The sequence below is a fragment of the Castor canadensis genome, chromosome 10 (assembly GCF_047511655.1).
Source record: "Castor canadensis chromosome 10, mCasCan1.hap1v2, whole genome shotgun sequence".
NCBI classification, from domain to species: Eukaryota; Metazoa; Chordata; class Mammalia; order Rodentia; family Castoridae; genus Castor; species Castor canadensis.
Genome location: NC_133395.1, coordinates 2,391,679 through 2,399,308, shown reverse-complemented (window position 1 = coordinate 2,399,308; position 7,630 = coordinate 2,391,679).

Below are 7,630 nucleotides of genomic sequence, written 5' to 3'. Positions count from 1 at the left end.
CACCGGGGGCGGGGCCTGGGCGGGGAGGGGCGGGGCCTGACTGGAGTTGGAGCCCGAGGCGGCCGGGACGGTGACTGACGCCTGGGGCGGCCGGGCTGGGGGCGGGGCTTATGCTCGGGGGCGGGGCCTAGCAGCGGACGCCTGAGGCGGCTGTGATTGGAGAAGGATGCGAGCAACTGCCGAGGGCTGGGATTGGGACCTGCGCTTGGGTGGGGCGTGGTCTGTGGCTGTGGGGCGGGACTTGGCTGCTCCTGTCGTCTGAGATGTCGATGCTGGGGGCGGGGCCTGCAGCTTCCCGGCATGGGTCACAGCCCCAGGCTGCCATGGCCTCTTGAGCCCTTGCAGCGCGGCCGAGCACACGGAGCCCTTCCCACGGCAACGCAGGGGTCTGGTCGCAGGTGTCCGCGTGGTCCCGGGCCCTGGGGCCAGCATCTGCGGCCGCACTGAGTTCCTCCAATTAATGTTTATTGGGCGCCTGCGGGGCCCGGCTCCTCATTAAAATCCCGAAACCGTCAAGGGCGGGGCCGGTTACTGGGTTGCGTGTTTTAATTGGGATCGCTGCCTGGAAACCCAGCAGCGGGCGAGGAACGTCAGGTCCGCGCTTCTGCAACTTTAAAACATGAGTCACAAGGCCAGATAGGTGCACAGTAAAAGGCCTTTTTGGTTGGTTGAGGGTTTTTTTTTCTTCTTTTGAGATGCTGGGGCTCAAACCCAGGCCCTCATGTAAGCGCAACTAAGTAACTTTTCCTGATTATGAAAGTCATAATCTCACTACGTAGGAATAACCACTGATGTCATGTACACTTCTTACAGTATTTCTAGGCATACATTTTCATTTGCGTGTAGATTTTCTTGTGCACATCGCTTTCACTTTTCCTTTTATGAGATCTGCATGAAGAAACTCACCTTCAAGTCGGTAACCAGCTTGTCTGCATGAGAAAGCATGTTGAAGCATTAGTCAATAAAGCAAGAAACCTGGCGTGTTAACAAAGGGAAATTGTTAACTTGTGGTGTACACGTAGATCACAGTTGATGGTGAAACACATTTAGAAGTGCTCTAGGCATAGGGAGTAGGAAAAGGGCACATTTTCAATTTAGTGAGCGGTGACGAATGAACGGGAAATATGAAGGAGACAGCCTTCTCTCAAGTTCACAATCCATTAGGTGAGGCAAAAAAAAAAAGAATACTTTTGTGGTTCAATCATACGTTTTTGTTCTGGTAAAAAAAGACAGAAATAAGCTAAGTTCATTTCAAGCTTGGTTTCTGGTAGAATAACACATTTTTCTCTGCAGATGCCATGTTTTCATCTCTTTTTAAGATCTATCCTCTGATAATGACTTCCTTCTTAGGAAAAAGGAATCCCATTTTGCAAAAAGACATTAAATATGCCTCCCATTCCCTTCCAACAAGATAGAGGGCTTGCTCTTCTCTTCCCTGCTTCTGGGAATTGTGAGCCTGAGGCAGATGGTCTAAGGACTTGCTGGGCTTAGAACCGTATCCACACCTACTTTCCAGTCCATGTTACACTTTGCTTTTTTTGATAAGCGTATTCGGGGACTGGCAGAGTGGCTCAAGTGGTAGAGCGCCTACCTAGCAAGCATGAGGCACTGAGTTCAAACCCCAGTACCACCAAAAAAATAAAAAAGAGTATTCAGGCCTAGCAAATATGATATCCACAACAATGGGATGCTTAGAGTATGTCCTCAGTTAGATTACTTCCTTGTTTCTTATGACTCTTTGGACTATGTACCTATTTCTATAGATGTGCAGAGATAGATGGGTCCCCAAGACGTGCCTCATGGAGACTGGGGAGAGGATGTAATGCGTCTTTCAAATGCCAGCGTACCAACTGGTTGGTCACCCAGGTTTTGCCCAACTCTTATAAAAAGAAAAACAAACAAAAGGCCCAGTCTTTAAAATTGGAATTGCATTCTTCCAGCAAAGCACCCCAGCACCCCCCCCCAAAAAAAATCTTGCCTGGTGAGGCATTCCTGACTGATTGTGTGAAGAGTCACTTGGTGGGGCAGGCCTCAGTCACTGCAAAGTCCAGGTGTGAGACCCCCACTGCTGGGCTATCTCTGAGTGCTGCTCTATCCCAAGTGTGTGTCCCAAGGTGGATGGGGCTGGAGAAGAAGGCAGACCTCAGATTATATTCCAGACCAAGTGTACAAAGGGACTGTTTGTAAATTTCAAGAAGTGGTGGTAACCAGTGAAGGGTTTTGTTGTTGCGCCAATAAAAGGGAGAGAGTAATGACTCTTGGCAGTGGGGAGCACCCAATGGGACTTGTGGCTTGGCCCTGGGGGTAGGGTGTCCACTTCAGCCAGACCAAATGGAAAAGATGGTGGTCTGACCACAGATGCCAAGGGAGGTGCCTGAAACACCACATGGCAAAAATGTTTCTGTTTCCAAGATGGTCAGGGTGTGATTTTGTCACAGAATGCCCCTCCTGGCCTGGTACCCACCTGTTTAGCTCAGGGCTAGGGAACTCCCACTGTCCCTTGTCCCTCAAGCATTTTCCTTGTGACAGCAGAAGCTTCCTTCTTTTTCAGGCAGCACATGCTTTGTTTCCTGTTACCCTCAAATGAAACAGTGTAAAAACTGGACAAAAAATATTACTTTCAATCACGAAAAAAATCATTCAAAAAAAAAAAAATAAAAAGATCTTGGCTGGGTGCTGTGGGTCACACCTGTAATCCTAGCTATTCAGGAAGCACAGATCAGGAGGATTGCAGTTCAAAATCAGCCCAGGCAAAGAGTTTTAGAGATCCTATCTCAAAAATACCCAACACGCAACACACACAAAAAGACATTGGCAGAGTGGCTCAAGTGGCAGTGCCTGCCTAGCAAGCACAAGGCCCTCAGTTCAAACTCCAGTACCGAAAAAAAAAAAATCTTGCTTGCTTTGGAGGTGTAGCTCAGTGGTAGAGCACACCTTGCCTGATGAGGAGTGCGAGACTCCTCAGCACCACTCCCCAAGACCTTGCCTGATGAGGAGTGCGAGACTCCTCAGCACCACTCCCCAAGACCTTGCCTGATGAGGAGTGCGAGACTCCGAGTCTGTATCTGCAGACCTTTGCTACTTAGAAGCCTGCCAGCTTGCTGTTCTGCTGCCTCTAAGTATGGAGGGAGACTTGGCCTTGCTGGCCACCCCTCTCTGCTCTGGAGGGGAACTCTGTAACCCTTGGGCCTGTCTACTTCTTTCTCTTCACCATTACTGTATCCCTAGAAGCCATGGAATTCAAATCAGCTGAAAGGGGACCGGGCTATAAGCCAGAGAGCTCCATTATAAAGAACATAAAGATTCTAGAATTTTGGGTCCGAGGTGGTGATGTATGCTTGTGGCCCCAGCTACTTGGGAGGCAGAGGTAGGAGGACCACAGTTTGAGGCCAGGAAAGTTAGCCCAAGACTCTATCTGAAAAAATTAAAAACAAAAGGACTCAGCAAGTGCTCTAGGGCCTTAGTTCAATCCTTAGTGCTGCCAAAAAAAAAAAAAAAATTAGCACAAATATCCTTCAGAGAGAGAGAGAGAAAGCAAGGAAGAATGCAAGAAAAGAAAAGGACCTGTGTTCTGTCAGAGGAAAAGTCAGAGACCTGTTTGTCAGACTGATGGGGATAGAGAGAGTGAAGGGTGTCGCATTAGCTTCACCTTACTGTAGTGAACTACAATTAACCTCTAAGAGAAAGGTGTTTTAGTTCATAGCTCTGGAGGTTCCAGCCCAAGCTCAGGTATCCTCACAGCTCTGGGCCTCCGGCAAGGGTAGCAGGAGTGTTTCAGAGCAAACTCTTCAAATCATGATCATAGAAGCAGAGGGAGACCGAGAGGCAGGGTTCCACGGTCCCCTTCAAGGGCACACCCCCAGTGACCTAAGGACCTTCTACTAGCCCTCTCCCCTGCAATAGTGCCACTCTGGGGGGTCAGGCTTTTTAACACATGGACCTTTGAGAGACGCTCATCCAAACCAGGGCAGGTACTCAGGAAGACAGGAAAGAGAGCAGGCTAGCACAGCACATGCCTGCCTGCTAAGGAAAGAGCCTGCTGGGAGTGGCTCTCCTGATGCCATGGCACACAGGTGGCTTCCTGAACCTGACTTTTAATTTGGCAGTCCTTTAAAATGTTTCCAATCAATTCCTTACTCCTCCCCGCCCTGCACCCATGTCATGACCTTAGAGAAAATTTCCCAGCAAGTCATTCTGTTATTAGAAGATTCTTCATCGGATTTGCCTGGGAAGGGTGTCAGACTCGCCCTTCCCCTAATACACCTACACCCACAGAGGAGGCCAGGAAGTCCCCAGGTACCACCAGAGGCTCAGACACATGTGCCCAGCTTTCAGACAGAGGCTGTTGACTGTCCACTAGTCTAGAGCCATGGAAGGGCTTTGCACCTCCCTCGCCCTTCCTGGAAGTGGCACGGTGTATTCACTCCTTAAGAAGATTGCAGAAACATCTATGCGAAAGGACCTATTACCTAGGATAAGGTAACAAGGTTACAGTGACTTCCCTGTCACTCACAGCTCACGGAGCCCGTGAGTACTCCTGCCACAGTGCAGTCCCCACCAGGAAGACAAGTGGTCCATTGTCTTCTAGAACCTTCTACCACTCTTCCTGGTGCTTTAAAAACTCCACAAGTGACCGTTGAGCGTCTAGGGAAGCAGCTAGAAGTGGGACAGAAGCCAAAGAAAACAGCACAGCTTCAGCAATGGCAGGAGGCCCAGGGGCTTGCTGCTGGGGCTGTGTCAACCTTTTCCTTTCTCTGTTTCAGAGGGCTGGATTGGTTTATTTGTAAAGAGTACTGTTTGATCCCTTTGCTGGAGAGAGAGAGAGAGAGGAGAGAGAGAGAGTGAGTTCCTTAGCCTCTCTGTTCATTAAAGGAAAATGTTAATTATCCTATCAAGATTAAAAAGGAGCCGGGCAGCTGGGCACTGGTGACTCACGCCTGCAATCCTAGCTATTCAGGAGGCAGAAATCAGGAGGATCCCGGTTCAAAGCCAGCCCAGGCAAATAGTTCCAAGAGACCCTACTCGAAAAAACCCATCACAAAAAAGGGCTGGTGGAGTGGCTCAAGGTGGAGGCCCTGAGTTCAACCCCCACTACTCCAATAAATAAATAAAAAAAATAAATAAAAGGAACCAGGCACTGGTGGCTCATGCCTGTAATCCTAGCTACTCAGGAGGCAGAGATCAGGAGAATCGAAGTTCGAGGCCAGCTGGGGCAAATAGTTCCGTGAGGCCCTATCTCAAAAAAACCCATTACAAAAAAGGGCTGTTGGACTAGCTCAAGATAGAGGCCCTGAGTTCAAGCCCCAGTGCCACAAAAACAAAGAACAGCTGCTGGATGTTGGACTCACCAGACCAGGTACACAGACACGATTAAGGAGAGGTACTTCAGGGTGCAGCACAGCATACCAACCTGTCAGTTTGCCAAGAACCACTCTGTGTACTCATCACAGCCTCTGTCCAGAACATCACTGGTGAGGAACAACCAAAGTGTCCCCAAACTCAGCTCAGAATGATCCTCTATGCTGCCAGTTTCAATACTGTGTGGACCCCTTGCCTCAACATTTCTGTGATTGGTTAACCCAATACCTGGCCACCTGCAGTGACACTTTACACTGTTTTTACATCGCTCCCTTTTACTATAGTTTCTTTACTCTATTTAAGGTTTCCATATTGTGTGTGTGTGTGTGTGTGTGTGATTGTGTGGAGCGTGATGTGTAATTTGAGTGTTACTAGACGTTAAGATTGGAATGGAGCAAAGGACCATGTGACCATGGTAATGACTTCAAGTGAAAACAGGAGTGCTCTGAAATAATGCTGATGAAACCCATGTAGCTGTGAATCTGTTGACATTCAATAAATTCTGTCATTCTAGATGACACAAATTTGATGACTTACGTTAATTGCTCAGCTCACTCATGACAATGTGAGCATTACCTTGGAAAAGGTGGAGAAGAAAATAGCAGAACATAGTTATGACATGATGTAGGATCTCCTAACTAGACACGTAAAGCACAACCATTAAAGGAAAAAAGAGATATTTGGACTATATTATAATTAAAAAGTTCATTTTGACAAAGTATCAGTACAAAGTAAAATTCTTTGCAAATCATTGAACAAAATTCTTTGCAAATCATTGAACAAATGAAAGATTTGTATTCAGCATATAAAAAGAAATTCTACAATCAATACACAGTTGGTCCCCAAAAGATAATGTGCAAGGAACCCTGATAGGCAATTCAGTGGGAGGAAACCTAAGTGTCCAGCTACTGGTCATTGCTCCTGCCCTACTGAATGGATGAATCTGGTCAGCAGGGATACTCACGTTCAGTGGTGCCATGCCTGAAAACAACACATGCCTTCTCATCACTCCTACCATTCCCCTTTTGCTCATCTCTGCTTCCCTTCAGTCCAACCCCAGAGAATCGGTTATGGTCCTTGCCTCCCCTTCCTGTGACCCCTTCACACTGGATACTGGTCCCCAGTACTCACAGGGAGTATCTCTGGTGAAATTCACCATAGACCCAATGATCAGTTCTCTCTCTGAATTGTATTCTACCGCTCAGTAGCTTGCATGTGGAGGTCAGGCTGAACACTGCTGTAGGTTACTCCATTCTTTACAGAATAGCAGCTTTCAGGCTATTCCCTGCCCCGAGTGACTCCACTTTATAAAGCACCAGTCTGCTCCATTTTGAGCGCAGATGCTGAGGCAAAATGACTCTATGTGTTGTATGAGTACCAAGTGAAACTGAAAGTACTTGGTGAAGCAAAGCCAACAAAATTAATGTAGCTTGTGAATTTATTGTTCTGCAATAAATTCAGACATTTGTGGAAAGACAAACATGTCTGTCTCTGATGTAGCTTCCACAAACAATGCAACAGGTTGACCACTTGCACCTGTTCACAACACCCTGGCCCTCTGTGACAGGCCAACTTTCCTTTTGACCTTTAAATGTTCAAGGACCCCAGATCTAGCCCCTCTATCCTTGGTTGGCCTCTGCATTTTCTTCCTAGGCATTTAACCCCACACCTTCAGACTCTATTTATATGTTGATGAGTCCTCAAGTGATGTCTCTAGCCTGACCTCTTCCCGACTCCAGCAGCCGCAGACTCAAATCTGAAGGCTGAGCTATGATCTCTAGTATCTCTGTTTGGATCTGTCAGAGGCAGCTCTACTTATGCCCCAAAGAAATCCTTGAGTCATCCCGCCACACCTGTCACCCATCCCACTCATACATAGCGTTCTCCAGCTTTGTAAATGACACTGGTGTCTATCTGGTAGCTCCAGCCCAGCCCCTATAGTTCAACACCCTGTCCTCCCACGCGCAATCCAACTGCAAGCCCTTGTGGCTCCACTTCAAGCACATCTCAAGTCCATCCACCTCCCTTTCTGCTCCTCTCTGCTGGTTTGTAATCTCTTGCTGAAGCCAATGTAATACCTCCCAGTGTTTCTGGCAACAGCGGGGGGGGGGGGGCACCCGGCAGTTTTTCAAAAGGAAGAGCTAATTATAGCAACAGTGTAAAACATTCCAACTCCTGTTTTGCTGAACTTAGAACAAAATCTGAATGATACAGAGGTTTGCCATGCCCTGCCTGGGCACCTGCCAGCTTCCCCAGACCTACTGTCCCTAAC